This window comes from Carcharhinus amblyrhynchos, chromosome 22 (assembly GCF_965287045.1).
Source record: "Carcharhinus amblyrhynchos chromosome 22, sCarAmb.v2.hapA, whole genome shotgun sequence".
In the NCBI taxonomy this organism is placed as follows: domain Eukaryota; kingdom Metazoa; phylum Chordata; class Chondrichthyes; order Carcharhiniformes; family Carcharhinidae; genus Carcharhinus; species Carcharhinus amblyrhynchos.
In genome coordinates this window covers 2979750-2999513 of record NC_137345.1, presented here as the reverse complement: position 1 = coordinate 2999513, position 19764 = coordinate 2979750, and positions in this window count along the sequence as shown.

Here is a 19764-nt window from a genome sequence, read left to right as displayed (position 1 = left end):
ACAGCAATCCAGAGAACGCTAACAGTAAGCAGTCTACCTCTGAGAGTGCCAGAGGAACTGATACTCCAGGTTAAAGTGCTGCACTGTCAGAGGGTCAGTGCTGAGGGAGTGCCGCACTGTCAGAGGGCTGGTGCTGAGGGAGTGCCACACTGTCAGAGGGTCAGTGCTGAGGGAGCGCCGCACTGTCAGAGGGTCAGTGCTGAGGGAGTGCCACACTGTCAGAGGGTCAGTGCTGAGGGAGCGCCGCACTGTCAGAGGGTCAGTGCTGAGGGAGTGCCGCACTGTCAGAGGGTCAGTGCTGAGGGAGCGCCGCACTGTCAGAGGGTCAGTGCTGAGGGAGCGCCGCACTGTCAGAGGGTCAGTGCTGAGGGAGCGCCGCACTGTCAGAGGGTCAGTACTGAGGGAGTGCCGCACTGTCAGGGGGTCAGTACTGAGGGAGTGCCGCACTGTCAGGGGGTCAGTACTGAGGGAGTGCCGCACTGTCAGAGGGTCAGTGCTGAGGGAGTGCCGCACTGTCAGAGGGTCAGTGCTGAGGGAGTGCCGCACTGTCAGAGGGTCAGTGCTGAGGGAGTGCCGCACTGTCAGAGGGTCAGTGCTGAGGGAGTGCCGCACTGTCAGAGGGTCAGTGCTGAGGGAGTGCCGCACTGTCAGAGGGTCAGTGCTGAGGGAGTGCCGCACTGTCAGAGGGTCAGTGCTGAGGGAGTGCCGCGCTGTCAGAGGGTCAGTGCTGAGGGAGTGCCGCGCTGTCAGAGGGTCAGTGCTGAGGGAGTGCCGCGCTGTCAGAGGGTCAGTGCTGAGGGAGTGCCGCACTGTCAGAGGGTCAGTGCTGAGGGAGTGCCGCACTGTCAGAGGGTCAGTGCTGAGGGAGTGCCGCGCTGTCAGAGGGTCAATCCTGAGGCAGTGCTGCACAGGTGAAGGTGATGACCTAGTGTCATTATCACTAGACAATTAATCAAGAAACTCAGCTTTTGTTCTGGGGATCGGGTTTGAATCCCACCAGGTGGTAGAATTTGAATTCAATAAAAAATAATTTGGAATTAAGAATCTACTGATGTCAATGAAACCATTGTCAATTGTTGTAAAAACCCACCTGATTCATTAATGCCCTTTAGGGAAGGAAATCTGCTGTCCTTACCCGGTCTGGCCTAAACGTGATTCCAGAGCCACCGCAATATGATTGATTCTCAACTGCCCTCCAAGGCCAATGAGGGATGGGCAATGAGTGCGCTCCTGAACAGTCACTGGATGACTGGGGGATTTTCACAGTAACTTCACTGCAGTGTTAATGTGTGCCTACTTGCGACATAAATAAATAAACTTTAAAATGATGGGCAGAGACCCGTGTGGAGCATAAACACCGGCGTAGATCAGTTGGGAGGTCTGTTTCTGTGGTTGTAAATTAGAGGCAGGCATAACATCGTTTTGTGAGCTTAAATTCAACGTCACGGCTGCCAACTTAGGAGGACAGAACACACGCCCCGTGTTCAGCAGAGCTCGGGACACCACTGAGTTCAACGTGGGGGTGGGGAGGGGGGGGCTTTTGTCTTAATATTTGTGTTAACTTTCCAATCAGCAGCCAATGGGAGCCCCTTCCTTTCCAGCACAGAAATTATTTCTTGCAAAGCAAACCTGTACAGCAATCAGAAAATTCCTCAGCAGAAAATTCTTCATTATCCAGATTGTCTATTAAAGCAGGAATCAGTTCCTCTGCTGTACCAATAAAACATTCTTCATACAGGCTCCTTGTGGAGTTCATATATATACATATATATATAGATATCTACATAAAAATATTACATTTCTTCACAGGACTGTTAGGTGAAAGTACTTTTCAAAAATAACGGTGTGTGTTGAGTAACGAAACTGCTTTGAAGAGTGTTGTGAAGATTTTCCCTTGTGGGATTTCAAATGTACATTACAGTAAAACCTGATTAGTCCTCCAACTCATTACAAATTCATTTAAGGACTACTTTGAACTTCTGCAAGGAACCTGATTGGAATATGATTCGAGTTGTTGAATGCTCTAACTCTATCAGTGGTTGTCAAGACCTCTCTAGATTGAAGACTGGGTCGTTAACCCTTCCGGTGCCAGGGGTAGGCAACAAGAACAAGTTACATCCAATAGCCTGTCTAGCCCAGTGTCCAGAATTTCCTCATCGCCAAAGTTTCAGTTTAACTTTATTTATTAGTGTCACGGGTCAGCTTACATTAACACTGCAATGAAGTTACTGTGAAAAACCCTCCAGTGCCACACTCCGGCTCCTGTTCGGGTACACTGAATTTAGCACGGCTAATGCACCTAACCGGTATGTCTTTTGGACGGTGGGAGGAAACCGGAGCACCCGGAGGAAACCCACGCAGACACGGGGAGAATGTGCAGACTCCGCACAGACAGTTAACCAAGCCTGGAATTGAACCCTGCTCTCTGGCCCAAAGGGGCCAGTGAATGCAGGTGGGAATGAGCAGAAGGAAGTTTAGGTGGGATCTCTCAGGAGCACTCGATTCACTCCTGCCTGGCTTTCCCGCAATCACTGGGCCCAGTAAAATCACAGAGGGGCCATCTTACCAGAATTTGGTAAAGTGCTGGTTCTGGTGAGAAACGCGACGGTTTCCTCTCTATGTCTCTACGGGAAGTGCCTCACGCCTTCGTGGAGAAGAACGGGGCCTGAACGCATCGGCAAAGCTCGGCTGCACAGGGGGTGTCCTGATCAGAGGAGAAAGTACCCTCCTGCCCCACCCATCATGGAGGCCTCAGGCTCCTGCCCACCCTCGCAGTCAGAGCCTGCATTCAGATTCACCAAGCGACACCAAACAGTCAATGCCGGCAAAACTCTCGCCCCCGAACATTGTCACATCTGCCCCCCTCCCTTGCCCCTCTCCCCGAACGGCCATTGCCGGCATCCCCAGCTCCCACGCCCGCTCCTGCCCACCACCACAAATAACTGAACTGCCCCCCCCCCCCACCCCCCCACTTTCACCATGAGGCTCCCATTGGGGTCCACCCTGCCATTGTGTCCTGTCACAGTTTGGCACCGTCAGGTTGACATTGGCATTGCGCCAACTGCGCCAGGCCGTGCCAGTGCCTGACCATGTTTCCCCTCCCTACCATCCCCACCCCAGGGGCTATTCACAGCTTTACAGCCCGGGGTGGGGGTTCCCCATGACAGGGGCGTGGCCGGGTGAACCTGTTGTAAAGAACCCTCGTGTGATAGCACATTAGCAAGGTTTGAAAATACAGTGGGAGGGTCAGTGTCTGGCGGGGGGGTGGAGGGGGTAGTTAATAATATTGAAATGTATTCGGATATATTCAAATCTGGTTCATGCCCACTCTGTTCACGAACCTGATTCTGTCGCTGGGGAGGGATTGCAAAAATTGGAAATTGCGATCTTGCCGGCGAGATCCACGAGTTCCAGGTTTCGCTGAATCATCAGCTCCCACCAACAATCTCACTGCAGAGAGGTTGGGATTGAGATCCACCCAATTTACCCATTTGGAGAAGCAATCCTGTTGGTAAGGGAAACCTGAACCAACCATCGCGGTCATTAATTTGCATGTTTTTTTCATTTCCTGACTTCTCTCTCTTCTGTTGTTGTGAATAATTACTGACTTAGAATATTGACGCTTGGAGCAGCTCATAGCACCCGTACAATACACTGGGGAGAGGCAGCAGGCCCATGGGAACACACCCCCTACAAATCACACATCTCCTGGGCTTGGAAATGTAGTCCCAAACAACACGGCGAGAACACCTTCAGCCTCAGGACCTCAAGATAAAGACTCAGCACCACCTACGCAAAGGTGAATAAGGGATTGGCAATAGATGTCAGCTTGCCAACGATGCCCACAGACGGAGAACAAATTTAGTAAAATACAGGCAGCTTCCAAACGTCCTTACAAAAACCCGTGTGTCAATTCAGAGAGACTCAGGCAACACTCAGCTCAACTGTCAGTGCCAAATAACATAAACGGACTCTTTAATTGGCATGAAGTTTCCTTTGAGTACTGTAAGAAATGTAATCTTCATTCTGACAGTAATAAAGGCCCAGTTATTAGCTGGTGTTGGTTAGATTGGAAGGGTTGATTTGATTTGATTTGATTTATTATTGTCACATGTATTAACACACAGTGAAAAGTATTGTTTCTTGCGTGCTATACAGACAAAGCATACCGTTCATAGAGAAGGAAAGGAGAGGGTGCAGAATGTAGTGTTACAATCATAGCTAGGGTGTAGAGAAAAATCAACTTAATATAAGGTAGGTCCATCCAAAAGTCTGACGGCAGCAGGGAAGAAGCTGTTCTTAAGTCTGTTGGTACGTGACCTCAAGCTTTTGTATCTTTATCGCGACTGAAGAAGGTGGAAGAGAGAATGTCTGGATTCTGTGGGGTCCTTAATTATGCTGCCTGCTTTTCAAGGCAGTGGGAAGCATAGACAGAGTCAATGGGGGTGGGAGGCTTGTTAGTGTGATGGACTGGGCTTCATTCATGACCTTTTGTAGTTTCTCGTGGTCTTGGGCAGAGCAGGAGCTGTGATACAACCAGAAAGAATGCTTTCTATGGTGCATCTGTAAAAGTTGGTGACAGTTGTAGCTGACATGCCAAATTTCCTTAATATTCTGAGAATGTAGAGGTGTTTGTGGGCTTTCTTAACTACAATGTCGGCATGGGGGGACCAGGGTAGGTTGTTGGTGATCTAGACACCTAAGAACACGAAGCTCTCGACCCTTTCTACTTCATCCCCGTTGATGTAGACAGGGGCATGTTTTCCACAATGCTTCCTGAAGTTAATAACTATCTCCTTCGTTTTACTGACATTGAGGTTGGTGTCAGGGTAGATAGGAAGACTTGGCATTGAGCTAGATTGGAAGGACCTCAGCAGAAGATGGTAAAGGTTGAGTGGTGTCCAACCTTGTAGCTGTTGATGCAAATAATGGGAAGGATTGTATCTCTTGGACCCAGGGGTCTTTGCTGCCCATTAGCTGACGGGTTTGACTGATCTCTGAAAACCAGCTGGTTGGGAATAAATTGAAAATGGTTATTGAAGGCACAAAGATGGTATTTAAATGATCAAACTGATTATTAAATACATCCCTGTCCTGTTCCAGTTGAAACTGAAGACTGGGTGGGCTGGGAAGCTGGTCATATTTATTATATATCACCCACCCCAAATCCACCCATTTTTATCCCTCCCAAAGTGATAGCAAAGTTTTGCAGCAAAATGCTGGGTGAGTCTTTGGGGAAATTCTCACTTCCCTGACATCAGTTGCTGTAAATGTGATTCAGTTCCACGTTAGTGACAGAGATTCTCGTCATCCCACAGGTATGAAAAGTTCATTAATTACCTCCTTCATCATCACTCCTCCTGTACAGATTTGTGGAAGATGTGTCGGCAGTTATTTATTTAGAAAACTTACTGGAGCAGAAAGTATGGGCAAACCCGACACAGTTCAAGCTCCTGTTTGCTACAGAGAGACTTCTATTTCTATTGGTTTTGATTTGATTTGCTTTATTATTGTCACATGTATTAACATACAGTGAAAAGTATAGTTTCTTGCACGCTATACAGACAAAATATGAAGTTTATAGAGAAGGAAAGGAGAGAGTGCAGAATGTAGTGTTACAGTCATGGCGAGGGTGTAGAGAAAGATCAACTAATGCAAGGTAAGTCCATTCAAAAGTCTGACGGCAGCAGGGAAGAAGCTGTTCTTGAATTGGTTGGTACGTGACCTCAGATATTTGTATCTTTTTCCCGACTGAAGAAGGTGGAAGAGAGAATGTCTGCGGTGTGTGGGGTCCTTAATTATGCTGACTGCTTTGCCGAGGCAGCAGGAAGTGTAGACAGAGTCAACGGATGGGAGGCTGGTTTGTGTGATGGATTGGGCTACATTCACGACCTTTTGTAGTTTCTTGCATTCTTGGGCAGGGCAGGAGCCCATACCAAGCTGTGACACAACCAGAAAGAATGCTTTCTATGGGGCATCTGTAAAAGTTGGTGAGAGTCATAGCTAACATGCCAAATTTCCTTAGTCTTCTGAGAAGGTTGAGGTGTTGGTGGGCTTTCTTGGCTATATCGTGTTTTTCATAGCCTCCGGATAGGGAGGCCGTGTGGCGCAGTGGCAATATTTCCTACCCCGAGGCCAGAAAATCCACATTCACAATCCTGGCCAAGACTTATCAAGTGTTTGTGATGTGGTTCAACGGGCTGGTAATCAGCCAACCTAAATCCTTTCCTCACTGTTCCCCCGAGGGTGGAAAAAAGCCTGTGTGAAGATCGGCTAAAAAAAATTAAATCGCCTTGAGATGTCCCAGAATGCTTTATGGCTGATGGAATGCTGTGGAAGTGTCGAGATTGGACACTTCGATCCTCGCTCCCACATTCTGGTCTCTATGAGGAGGATGTCCTCCCACTTCCCACAATTCCGCTGGAGGTATCGTTGCTCTCTTAGTGAGTAATCACCTTGAAATAATTTATTAATCCCTCAGAGCAACAACCTCCTCTGACACAGCTGTGGATCCACAGATTCAGGCACCTTCCAGATACTTGAGCCCATGAACCAGGTCACTTACACTGTGATGGCGGCCAGGGGAATAGGTGTGGGGGTATGAGGGGATGTGAGTGGGTGGGGGGTTGTGAGTGACCGGGAAAGGGGTGGTGCTTATTGAACCTAACGCAGTTTTATAAAGTTGGGCCAATACCCTAAAGAACTGGGACAAGTCTTCGAAGTAGCACTTAGCAGTCTCTCTAAACCACCTCTGGGAGGCTGCAAGCCTGGCTCGATCACACCCCTGCTCCCCAGAGCAAACATTATGCTCACAAGGTTATTTCCATTGATTGGGATCTGTTACGTCAGGTGATTATTTATTCTCATTCCACAGATGTTGCCAGACCTGCTGAGTAATTCCAGCACTTTCTGTTTTTATTGTGACTCAGGTCTTCCTCAAAGCAGCAATCGAAGTTGGATAACTGCCCAGATTGTACTTTACTGCATCCCGCCTCCTCCACGGTACTAGACAGGTTTCTCCAGAGTGTACAGTTTATTGGAGAACTAACCACATTACATGGAAGACTGGTTGCCCCTCACTTTTCACAGCACGAGCAGTGTTAGGTAAGTTTAGTTGAAAGTTTTTTTGAAGTTTATTTATTCATGTCACAAGTAGGCTTACATTAACACTGCAATGATGTTACTGTGAAAATCCCCCAGTCACCACACTCTGGTGCCTGTTTGGGTACACTGAGGGGGAATTTAGCGTGACCAATGCACCTAACCAGCACCTCTTTCAGACTAAATAGCCAGTGTGAACGTGAGTGAATGGATGAAGCAGTGAGTGGGTAGGTGTTAGATTGATGGGTGTCAGGGGAGGTGGTGGCTTTAGTGGTATTATCGCTAGACTATTAATCCGGAAAGTCAGTTAATGTGCTGTGGACCTGGGTTCGAATCCCACCATGGCAGATGGTGGAATTTGATTTGAATGAAAAAATATCTGGAATTAGGAGTCTACTGATGACCGTGAAACCATTGTCAATTGTCAGAAAAATCCACCTGGTTCACTAATATCTGTGGGGTGGCATGGTGGCACAGTGGTTAGTACTCTGCCTCACAGTGCCAGGGACCTGGGTTCGATTCCCGGTTTGGGTTACTGTCTGTGTGGAGTTTGCACATTCTCCCCGTGTCTGCATGGGTTTCCTCTGTGTGCTCTGATTTCCTCCCACAATCTGAAAGATGTGCTGGTTAGGTACATTGACCCAAACAGACGCCAGACTGTGGTGACTAGGGGAATTTCACATAACTTCATTGCAGTGTCAATGTTAGTAAATAAACTTTATTTTTACTTTGCTTTAATATCTTTCGGGAAGGAAATCTGCTGCCCTTACCCAGCCTGGCCTACATGCAACCCCAGAATCACAGCAATGTGGTTGACTCTCAGCTGCCCTCTGAAATGACCTAGTGAGACACTCAGGTCAAGGGCAATTAGGAATGGGTAATAAATCTACCTTTAAGTGAAAAGTAAACAAACTCCTTAATCATAAAGAGATTAAACCCAACTTTCATCTTACATGTGTAAGATTGGGGTATTTTACATAGCAAAATATTGAGTAGAATTCGCTTCCTGAAAGGGCAGTGGAAGCAGATTCAGTCGTAGCTTTCAAAGAGGAATTGGAAAATATTTGAAAAGGAATAATTTCAGTGTGATAGGGAAAGGGCAGAGGGAGTGGCCAACGCTTTTGAAAAGCAGACACTGATACAATGGGTCAAATGGTCTCCATCTGTGTTGTCTGACTGATTGTGAGAATATGTTGTCTTCATTGAGCTGGTTAGAATAATATCCACTGCAATGTAATTATTATCTGTTATCCCGATGGTACACAGTCGCTTCCTGAATAAATGTTCTGGCTGAGTCTGAGATGAAGTCTGCGCTACTTGTTGAGGAAGGTAAGGAAATGCAATGCTTATTGCCAAGGCAGAGACCCACCGCATCTTTGATGGGAAATTTGGATAACTCTTTGAAGTAGGGCATTATTCTGGAGTCCATGGAGTAAGTGGGCCAAATGACCTCAGGCTATGCTGTTAAACCTCCATGCTTCTATTGCTCATGGTTCATTGAATCTCTACAGTACAGAAAGAGGCCATTTGGCCCATCGAGTCTTTCTGTACTGTAGAGATTCTATGAACCATGAAGGTTTAACAGCATAGCCTTAGGTCATTTGGCCCACTTACTCCATGGACTCCAGAATAATGGCCTACTTCAAAGAGTTATCCAAATTTCCCCTCAAAGACCTGGTGGTGTCTACCTTGGCAATAAGCATTGCATTTCCTTACCTTCCTCAACAAGTAGCGCAAACTTCATCTCAGACTCAGCTAGAACATTTATTGAGGGGGTAACTTACCACAATCCCACTCAGACCCTGTTCCTATAGCCCCACACATTTACCCCGCTAATCCCCTCACAGTAGGGTTAATTTAGCATGGCCAAACCAACTACCCCGCACATCTTTGGTGTATGGGAGGAAACGCATGCAGACAGAGGGAGAATATGCAGACAGTGACCCAAGGCCAGAATTGAACCTGTGTCCCTGGCACTGTGAGGCAGCAGTGCTACCCACTGTGCCACCGTGGGTATTTGTAATCCTGCACAATCTGTCAGAATCTTATCCAAATGTCAGCACCCGTGAAAACACTCCTGAGATGATGAAGAGCTCAGGTTTACCTAAGAAAGCAACCTTACAATATCTATTTTATGAAGGAATGGAGAGAACAAAAAAAAGGCAACTGAATTCTGAATAATTTCTATCCTTTTAACTTCAAGTCCTGGTTGGAAATAGATAAACCTGGGTGTGGTTTCTTTGTTTTTGGGGGGCGTTGGTTTTCATATCACATTTCTAGATCAAAAACAATAGTACTCTGACATTTGCTAATTTCCCATGTGAATACAGATTAGATCTGAAAGACAGGCAAGGAGTCTAAATATGAACCAAAAGATTGATTCGCTGATCTCCATGAACATCAGTATGCAGGCAGATATTCTGTGGACTCTGTGAAGGTTACAAATCCCACATGTCCAAATATCATTTCTTTCCCTCTGTCTCACCAGACTCATCCCAGTGATAAATGCTTGTGCCTCTATACATGGGGAAAAACACTCTGCTGCACTGGCTTGCTTCACTCAATCATTCCTCCACGTCTCCCCCACACAAAGGGACCATTAGGGTTGTAGATCATGCAAAATTAGTAGGGTGAGCTCCTGCCATGCCAGACAGAAGCCAGTTAATCTTGCCGCACAGGCAGATTGTTGCTTTAACAGGTCATAAGGTAACTGTAAATCACACCGGACCTCAGGTTCCTCCAACCAAGCAAAAAAACCTGGCCGGACGTTTAAGAGCGACTCTAAAAGGCAATTTAACCTGTCAGAGAATTAAGTTGCCAATAAAATTTGGCCTGGGGACATTTGGGTCACTCGTCCGATGTTCCTGGTTGAACACAGAAGAAGACAGATTATTCAATTGTTTCTCTGCTTCCTGTAGCATGAAGGGTAGTGATTTGTCATTAATGCGTGACCGGGTTGCTGGATCTTCTGAGGGTCTATTAAACGTTTAAAAATAAAATCAGGGTGTAACCAATGTAAACAGCAAAAAAGAAGCAAGAACATTTCACTTGTTTCCCTGTGATCTTCACACTGAAGAATAAGCTAAGATGAAGCAATAATGGCACCTCATAATATCCAGCCAAATCATGGGAGGCTATTTTGAAGGATATCGCTGTCAGCAGCCTAGCCTTGGGGATTGGGGATTTTGCTGACTGATTAACACCCTGGCACACACTCCCAGGTTCAGATCTCAACTTCTTCTCACATTGCATTGATCCCAAACGTCTCCATCCTGCTACTCTCCTTCACAACTATGCATCAAGTGCGTGGCATGGGGCTGCACCCAGCAAATGAGTATAACCAGCTCCACAAGCCATGAACACATGGTGCGTTGGGTTGGAGGACCTGAACCCATGGTAACAAAGCCATGGCAGCAATGAGCCATGACAACAAGGAACCATGGTGTCATATGGAGCCATGGCAACAAGGAGCCTTGACAACAAAGAGCAATGCCGGTAAGCAGCCATGCCAAGAGTACAATGAAGATCATTCTCGTCTCAATTACAGCTCCTGGGATTAATTTCAAGCTAATCCCCCCCAATTTGAAGTCAATGGAATGTAAAATTGAGTGTCTGATCTAATTGCGTCTATTTTCCATTGTGGTTGTGGAGAATAGCTTTGGTTAAAAAGGCAGCTACAGATGGGGTGGCACAGTGGCACACTGCTGCCTCAGAGCGCCAGGGACCTGGGTTCAATTCCCAGCTTGGGCCACTGTCTGTGCGGAGTCTGCACAATTCCTGCATAGGTTCCTCCAGGTACCCGATTTCCTCCCACAGTCCAAAAAAACCTGTGGATTAGGTGCATTATTGGCCATGCTAAATTCTCCCTCAGTGTAGTCCCCAAACAGGCCCCGGGGTGTGGCGACGAGGGGATTTCTGCAGTAACTTCATTGCGGTGTTAATGTAAGCCAACTTGTGACACTAATAAAATAAACTTTATACTTTTACAGGTGTGACAACTGAGTGGGTATCAAGCTGCAGACAGAGAGAGACAATGAAGGCCTCCAATTAATTCCTAAAGAGTCGCAACAAGGCAAACCCTGCATTGCAGGAAGTGCTTCTGTGTAGAGCATTGTGGGGTGCTCTGCAGTGGTGAAAGATTACAGAAACCTGATTCCTTTCTCAACAAGGTTTTGTGGTGGAGAAGTGGGGGGAGGTGGGGGAGGGGATTGGCTAGTCTCCTGCCGACTTGCTGCTGTTTGGGGATTTACCCAAAGTTTAGATTCCATGGGCGGAATTTTCCCATCCTGCTCGCCTCGGGAATTGTAGAGGGCGGGACACTGACCATGGAAAAATCCATTGACCTCGGGTGGTATTTTCAGCCTGTGGGGGGGGGGGGGTGGAGGGTGAGCGCAGCTGGAAAATCCCGCCCCTTGTGTCCAAGTTGGATCTCTGACAATGAGGACCAGGCAGAAACTGATTCGTCCTGAGTTAGTCTGAAGAATCTTTCCATAACCTCCATTGTACAGCGATGGCTTTGAGTGAAACCACTCCGAGTGGACAATACCGTTGTTGGTCATGTGACTGAAACCAACTGGGAAAAAGCGAGTTTTTATCCAAAGACCCAGGATCACCTGGGCAATCTACAGAAAACACAGAGAGAGACGGCAGCAAAAGGCTGTGTTATTTTTGTTTATAAGACCCTGGAAACCAATTAAACAAAACACCCAGCCTGATTCTTTCCTCTCAAAAGTGCACCTCTATCAAAAGAGAATCTCTAAGCACAAATAACCAGCTCGGTGATCTACTGAAACAGCCCCATTCTCCAGGGAGTCTTACAATAATCCGGAAATCTAACTATCTGAAGTTGAAACGTAAAGCACTGGCAAATCTCAGCCAGTCTGGCAGCACCAGTGGAGAGAGGAACAGAGCTAATGTTTCGAGTCCAATAAAACTCTCCTTTGGAGCTGAAATTAAACTACAATTCAAGGGTGGAAAAGATTGCTTTCTTTAGCAGACCCACAGTGATCGTTCTATTAAGTCAAGCCAGACACATGGACTTTTCTGTTGCCTACCATGTGTAAACGTGCATTATTCTGTCTTTCTCAAGGATGAGTGTGCGAGTGAGTGACATAATGACTGGACTAAGAATCATGGGCTCCCCACAGTGCAGCATAGACCATTCAGCCCATCAAATCATGGTGGGGCAGCACGGCGACACAGTGGCTACCTCACAGCACCCCGGTTCAATTCCAGACTCAGGTCACTGTCTGTGTGGAGCCTGCATGTTCTCCCCGTGTCTGCGTGGGTTTCCACTTTCCTCCCACAGTCTAAAGATGTACAGGTTAGGTTGATTGGCTGTGTTAAATTAATCCAAGTGTCAGCGAGGTTAGCAGAGTAACTGTGAGAGGTTACAGGAATAAGGTCTGGGTGGGATTGTGGTCGGTGCAGACTTGATGGGCTGAATGGCCTCCTTCTGCAGTGTAGGGATTCTACGAGTCTACACTGACAGAGTGTCTTTCTCAGGCCCTCTCCCCCACCCTGTTGCTTTAACCAAGCATTTTTACCTGGTTACTGATATAAAAGACAGTTAGATTAAAAAAATAGAGCAGGAAGTAAATAGACTGATAGAGAAAGATAAATTAGAAAGGCCAATATGAACTGTAGACATCTACAGGAATTACTTGGCCTGCTTCTGTTCTCTCGAGTCAACATAACTATGCTTTCTATGGCTTCCAATGACAATATGGGGTGTGATCCTCTGGTCCGGGGCGGTGCACCCCCACCATGGGTTTCCCAATAGTGTGGGGCAGAGCGGGGTGGGAATCAATGGGTAAACCCAGTGACAGTGGCAGGACCAGGGGAATCCGGCACTGGCCACTGGCACATCACCGCCCACCGCCGAGAGAAACACCAGAGAGAGGCCAGGGAATCCCGCCATTCGTCATTTGGTGTAAATCTAACTCGCGAATAAATTGAACTGTGCGGCATTAATCTGACACAATCTCTACAAGAACAGGGCACAGATAATGGCTATCCTATAGGGTGTGCTGCATCATGGGCTGGTAGAGAATGATAGACTTGCATTTATATAGCGCCTTTCATGACCTCAAGATATGCCAAAGTGACTCAGAGACAATTGTAATATACGAAACGCAACAAGTCATTTGTGCACAGCAAGCTCCCACAAATTGTAATGAGATAATGACCCGTTTTAGTGATGTCAGTTGAGTGATCAACATTGGCAAGGTCACCAAGAAGAACCCCCATGGTCCTCTTTGCAATCTACCATAAGAAGTCTCTCAACACCAGGTTAAAGCGCAACAGGTTTATTTGGTAGCACAAGCTTTCAGAGTGCTGCTCCTTCATCAGGTGAGTACCTGAAGGGGCAGTTCTCCAAAAGCTCGTGCTACCATATAAACCTGTTAGACTTTAAGCTGGTGTTATGAGAGTCATTACTGTGCCTACCCCAGTCCAATGCCAGCATCTCCACATCAATCCTATCATGGGATCTTCTACCCCCACCTGAGAGGGGGATCGGTGCCCTGATTTGATACTCATCCAAAATACAGCTAGTGGCATTATCCAGCTGTTCATGCCAGTGGCATTCCCTGGCCCCATGAGCAGGATTATCCAGCTGTTCACACCAGTGGTATTCCCCGGCTCCGCTACAGTGAATGAAAATTCGGCTGAGCTTCAAATTCTCCATTCTCGATGCCAGCGACGATGGGGCATGAACTGCCAGAGAATTCTGGCCAGCACCTCAGGCAGTGCAGCACTCCCTCTGGAGTGTCAGTCTAGATTTTAAGGTCTAGTCTCTGGAGATGGGACTTGACGCTACAACTTTCTGATTCAGAAATTAGAGTGTTCCCCACTGAGCCCAGAGGTTGGTGTAATTATGAGTTCAGGGCTGTGCTGTCCCTAGCAGCACGTACAAGAGCTCTGATTATTCAAGTGGTTAAGTAAAGGGAGGCAGCTCATGTTGGAATGTTCGTCAGTTGGATCTGTTTGGACACAAACATCCCACTAAATTCAATCGACAATGCCCCTTTCTGACAGCGAGTGAGTTTTGGAAGTGTTGATTTTTGTAAACAGTAAATGTCAGAAATTTTCAGAATTAGACTGTGCTAAAATTGGATGGCAGATATTAAAGTGAGCTGACAGAAACATTGGCTATGTATAAACAAGCCAATTATTGATCTGGAAAAATTGACATTATTGATCCATATAAATAAAGCTAAGCCAATTTCTTTAGCAGTGAAAATCTGAAACCCTGTCAGTGTGTGGGCGCTGACAGTTTGAAGCCTTTGTTATTCTCCTATTCATTCCTGGGACATGGGCATCTCTGGCTGGGCCAATATTTATTGTCCATCTCCAGTTGCCCCTTGAGAAGGTGGTGGTGAGCTGCCTTCTTGAACTGCTGCAGTCCGCGTGCTATGGGTTGACCCACAATGCCGTTAGGGAGGGATTTCCAGAATTTTGACCCAGTGATTGCGAAGGAAAGGCCGATATATTTCCAAGTCAGGAAGGTGAGTGGCTTGGAGGGGAATTTGGGAGGTGGTGGTGTTCCCAGGTATCTGCTGCCCTTTTCCTTCTAGATGATAGAGATCGCAAGTTTGGAAGGTGTCGTTGAAGGAGCCTTGGTGAGTTGCTATAGTGCATCTTGTAGATGGTTCATATGGCTACTACTGTGCATCGATAGTGGAGGAAGTGATGTTTGTGGAATGCATAGCAATCAACCGGTCTGCTTTGTCCTGGATAGTGTTGAGCTTCGTGAGTGTTGTTGGATCTGCACTCATCCAGGCAAGTAGAGAGTATTCCATCACACTCTTGACTTGTGCCTTGTTGATGGTGGGCAGGCTCTGGGGAGTCAGGAGGTGAGTTACTCGCTGCAGTATTCCTAGACTCTGAACTGCTCTTGCAGCCACAGTATTTATATGGCTAGTCCAGTTCTGTTTCTGGTCAATGGTAACCCCCAGGTTGCTGCTAGTGTCGGGCTGTTCACAGTATTAGCTTGTTTGGGGACATCCTGTAATTAGGGCAGGTACAATCTAATTGCAAATTCTTATTCTCTTCCACAGTGAGCAGAATGAGGTAACTGACCCCAACCACTGCATTTAGATCAATAGATTGTCCACTTTGTAAATGTTGTAACCTGGTCCTTTATTTCTAATCAGAATGTTTACCCTTCACCAGAATGGATGTGTTGGGGAGCAGTCCCACTCTATCCCCACTGGCACAAGAAACCATTGGATGTTAACCCAGGATTCAGAGCCCAGAATTCCCTGCCTGGAATTCCATGTGCTTCCCCCCCACTTTTAGCAACTTCAGATACCTCCATGACCTTGCCTCTCCCAATCTCTGAAACCTCCTCCTGCCCTACAGCTCTTTGAGTTATCTGTGCTCCTCCAATTCCAGCCTCCTGCACATCCCCAATTTTATTTGCTCTCCTGTAGGCGGCCGTGCCTTCAGCTTCCTGGGATGTGAGTTCTGGAATTTAAATCCTAACCTTTTAGCCTCCCACCTCTCCTTCAAGATGATTCTTCACACCTGCCTCTTTCACATTAGGATAGGACGCCTGTCCTGTGTGTCTTGATGTATGATAACACTCCAGCAAAAGCGTCTTGAACATTTTCTCTCGTCAAAGGCGCTTTAGAAATACAATTTGTTTGTTAACAATTCAGAGTTGTGGCATCCTTAACCGAGCCTTTCTGTCTTGCCACAAGAGCTTCAACGGATTGTTTGAACTTACATTTATGGTCACTGTTGAATATTTTGCATAGCTGTAAATAAGTCCAGTCTCTGGCACATTTTGTGTCATTACAAAATTAATGCCCTTAATATCCCGAGCTTTGTGCAATAACAGTGTGGAATAATGGCAGTCTTTCCTGGTGTGATATATATATTTTAATTCAGGTGGTGTAGAGTAGGCAAGTGGGAACAGCCTCTGTCCAGATTGCCTGAAGTAATGACACTCCAGAATTGAGTGAGTAACTGAGTGCTATCAGGGGAACTCGAATTTCAGATACTGCTATGTATCACCCTTGCTGACTCCTGATTGACCAGGGAGCTGCACTGAGCAACCTGGAATTCTGAATTCTCCTCCCTGAAATCATTCTCACCCGCTTATATTTATCTTAACGATGCACATTCACAGTGTTTTTCCAAGAGTACATACTGCGCCGTCCTGGTTTTCAAATCCTTCCATAACCATCTCTCATTCCTTCCTATTCCTGCACCCTCCCTCCACACACACAGTCCTCCAAGATCTCTGCACTCCTCCAATTCTGGCCTCTTCTCTTACCCTTGATTGTAATGACTCCACCATTGATGACTGTGCTTTCAGCTGCCTGGGGATCCAAAGCTTCCTTTCTAAACCTCTCCGGGTGGGACTGCACCCTCATTGCACTTGGTGTGGCCGCAAGGGTGAAAATGGTGTTGTATCTGCTGGCTGTAATTGTGGGTTTTCACGGGGTATTAATTATGAACACACAGGAGATGCTGGATCGCAAGTAGGCGGTATCTTATTCACCCCGCCCCGCCCGTGAACTCACCGCTGTCTCGTTCTGGGTTCCGTATCAGAATGATGTGGCGATGCCAGCGTTGGACTGGTGTTGTGAGACCTCTTACTGTGCCCAAATTAGAATGGCATCTGTACGCGGCTTTATCAAGATCTGCAGCTCCAGGGCTGTCACAGAACTGACCCATAGCATTATAGAATGCCTACTGTGCAGAAGGAGGCCATTCGACCCATCAAGACTGCACCCACCACAATCCCACCCAAGCCCTATCCCCCTAACCCCATGCATTTACCCTAGCTAGTCCCCCTGGCACTAAGGGGCAACTTATCTTGGCCAATCCACCTAACTCGCCCATCTTTGGAGTGTGGAAGGAAATTGAAGTGCCCCGAGGAAACCCACGCAGACATGGGGAGAACATACAGACTCCACACAGTCACCCGAAGCCAGAATGGAACGCAGGTCCCAGGTCCACTGTTCTGCAACCAATTTGCACACACAATCTCGCCAAACAGCAACGTTTGGTGGGAGGGAGGCCAGCGATCAGGACGGGCTGGGGGAGGGGTAGGCTGGGGGGGATTGGAACAGCGGAGCGGGCAGGTCAGAGCTGCAGGGTCAGGACTGAGGAATCGGGGCGGGGCAGGGGGAGGATGTTTGAAATTGGTCCAGGAATCGTTGTGGGAGTAGCGATCTGACCATTGCGGTGGCAGGGGGGGGAGGGGGGAATAGACGCACGGCTGGTGATGTGGGGGTCACGGGGGTTGACCAGCAATCAGGAGTCCAACAGTGCGGGGCCACTGCGCATGCGCCAATCTCAGCATTGACAGATCGGCGCACGCGCAATGGCGCACTCAACGCTTTGTTGCCGGTCCCTCCAACAGGAATAGACCCTGCCCCTGAATTTTAATGAGATTCACGCTGTGCACAGAGTGTGGGAGATTCTTCCCTGAACTCCCACTGAAAGAAAAAGCGCGAATTACTCCAGTTTTCATGTGAGTGCGACATTTAGAAATCTTTTGGGAGAATTCCAGCCAGGATCTTTTAAGTCCACTTTAGGGACCAGGAGGATCCTTGGGTGAATCTCCCACTTGAAACACAGCACAGCATTCTCTCAGTACTGCTCTGAAACATCAACATTGACTTTTGTGCTTTAGACTCCAGATTAGGACTTGAACCACTACCTTCCGACATAGTGAGAGGGCGACAAACTGCGCTGTCATTTAACAGGGAGGTTAATGTTTGAGATAAACCTATGGAAGGTGTGTAGTACTGAATGAACCACAAAACAAAGGGATACATCAGTGCATTCAATTAATTAACACGATACTCCTTTTCCCTCCAGTTTAATTGAGACCCCCCGCCATTACTTTATGAATTCCACCTGATTTTTGACAGACCTTCAAGTTTATTCCATTAAATTTCAGGGCAATTAAAATGAGCCATAATTAATACACTCTGTTTCCCATTTCCATATGTACTCAGGAGGGTTCTGCTGACTAGAATAGAGAATACAGCTTGAACGCCAAACATGTGACAGGCCAATGTACTGGGTCCCATTAGAGAATACCAAGGGCTGTGCAGCAATGCCAGGATAATGTGCCTGCAACTAATGAATCCACAAAGTTAATAGACTCACTTCAGTGAATACAATCAGTATTATTATAGCTATGGTTAAAATCCATTATGACATTGCGTCTGAGGCATGGATTTCATTCCTGGTGGCCTCAGTTGATCTTTCTCTACACCCAAGCTATGACTGTAACGCTACATTCTACACCCTCTCCTTTCCTTCTCTATGAACGGTATGCTTTGTCTATCTAACATGCAAGAAACAATACTTTTCACTTTATCCCAATACATGTGACAACAATAAATCAAATTAAATCAAATCAAATGGAGAGGCAATGGCCATGTGGCATTATCACTAGGCTATTAATCCAGAGACTTAGCTAATGTTCTGAGAACCCGGGTTCGAATCCCACCACGGCAGGTGGTGGGATTTGAATTAAAAAAAAACTGGAATTAAGAATCTATTGATAACCATGAAACCATTGTCAGAAAAACCCATCTGGTTCACTTATGTCCTTTAGGGAAGGAAATCTGCTGTCCTTACCCGGTCTGGCCTACATGTGATCCAGACCCACAGCAATGCGGTTGACTCTCAACTGCCCTCCAAGGGCAACTAGGGATGGGCAATAAATGCTGATGAGCCAGCAAAGCCCATGAGTGAATTAAAAAAATCACTGGAACCGGCAGGAAAGAAGACCACTCAGCCCTTCGTACCTGTGTTAGCTCATTGGTAAAGCATTCTGAGATTAATCACCTGGATGAAGCATTCTACCCATCAATAACGCCCTGAACTGTTCTCCACAAAAACACAGGAACTTTCATAGTTTCCCTTCCCCCACAAAGCTCTTTATTCATTATCTGATTTTCTCTCCTTGGCTGGAGCCATCAATTCTCATAGAATCACAAAATCCCGACAATGCAGAAGTGGCCATTCGGCCCATCGAGCCTACACTGACTCTCTGACAGAGTATCTTACTCAGGCCCTCCCTCCCATCCTATACCTATAACCCCATATACTTCCCATGGCCAATCCATTTAAACTACACACCTTGGGACACTGAAGGCAATTTAGCATGGCCAATACACCTAACCTGCACATTTTGGGAACTACGGGACAATTTAGCATGGCCAATCCATCCAACCTGCACATCTTGGACACTAAGGGGCAATTTAGCATAGCAATCCACCTAATCTGCACATCTTGGACACTAAGGGACAATTTAACATGGCTAATCCACCTAACCTGCACATTTTGGGACCTAAGGGACAATTTAGCATGTCTAATCCACCTAACCTGCACATTTTGGGAACTAAGGGACAATTTAGCGTGGCCAATTCACCTAACCTGCACATCTTGGACACTAAGGGGCAATTTAGCATGGCCAATCCACCTAATCTGCACATTTTGGGGCACTATGGGACAATTTAGCATGGCCAATCTACCTGACCTGCACATCTTTGGACTGGTTGAAATATTCTGCTAAACCTCTCCATTTGTGAGCCTGGAGTAGAATTCTCAATGGCCATTTGACCATATCTATAATTACCGAGGCGCACTAGATCATTGCCCAACCTCAGCGAACATACATCTGTCAGC